The 1,096-nt window shown below is 39.8% G+C and overlaps 1 protein-coding gene across 1 annotated transcript in view; it reads right to left on the bottom strand.

The window, feature by feature from the left end:
* The window catches only part of ATP2C2 (ATPase secretory pathway Ca2+ transporting 2), a 38,814-nt gene that overhangs the window by 32,506 nt on the left and 5,212 nt on the right, over positions 1 to 1,096 (bottom strand). The window lies entirely within an intron of this gene.

Here is a 1,096-nt window from a genome sequence, read left to right as displayed (position 1 = left end):
CCGTTCCCTCCCACACCGGCAATAAACTGTGTGTATTTTGGTTAAAACCTTTGTAGCAAAGTATAATTTGCCAAGGGCATGGGCACCTGAGTGGGAAGCAAAATGTGTTCATTATTACAGCAGTATGGCTTGTGTGACTGCCTGTCTCACCTTTCCTATTCACGGTGACCAATTCAGAAGGATCGAGGACGAGATGACCCCTGAGCAGCTATGTCAGCCAACTAAATTGTTCATTTATAAAGTCTTTGAATCAAACTTTTACAGACTATGTAAATAAGCTCTGCTTTTCTATTGATGTGTGGTGTGCTGTGCCAACCCCTCTTTCTGTCTGCTTCTATATGGCATTCTTTTCCTTCCAGGTACTTTTATTTTTTCTCAAAGGACACATATTATAGGCTTTGCTGTTGGTATATAAACATATGTTTCAATAATAAAAATATAAAGTAAAGAACAGCAGCAATAAATAGTTATATGGACCTCCATTAAGAAATAAAAACATAATATGGGAAAGGCCTTTTTAGATGTGCATACCACCAGTATGGCAGATAGTAAAAATTAAGAAGTCAGGCCTATAATAGAATTGTGACTAAACCCCAAGTTGGGGTATAGTCACAATTCTAGTATAAACTTGTGTTCCCTGGGCTGATGATATTAGTAGAAAATGGTACATGTCTAAAGGAAGAGGCTGACAAAAAGAAAAAGACTACAGTCTGCTGGCTGACTTGGGATGTGGAAAACCTAGGCCAGTCTCTCCCTTGTTTCAATAAGAAATCCCATCCTTGTGCAAACAGATACAGACATTCTCGAGGAAAGTTTTGATGAATTAGCATTTTCCAGCAAAACCCCACATTTTGTCAGGCTATTCCCAACAAAGGAAGGACTGCTCATCAGTGAGAAGCCAACAGGCTGAAAGTTGGTTGTCAAGAGAATGGGCTCACCAAAGCGGAGTCATGCCTACTTCGAGATGTGAAGAGAATGTCAAACATGAGTAAGACGATCTGATAGAGATCTCTTTATGAGATTTCTTTCTGCTTCTCTAAGTGCAGTTGCATCACTGGGCAAATACAACCATACTTGGCTTTGAAGAAGCTGCTTC

This window comes from Crocodylus porosus, unplaced genomic scaffold, assembly GCF_001723895.1.
Source record: "Crocodylus porosus isolate Cpor-Errol unplaced genomic scaffold, CroPor_comp1, whole genome shotgun sequence".
Classification (NCBI taxonomy): Eukaryota; Metazoa; Chordata; order Crocodylia; family Crocodylidae; genus Crocodylus; species Crocodylus porosus.
This window is presented reverse-complemented; position numbering and strand designations above follow the sequence as displayed.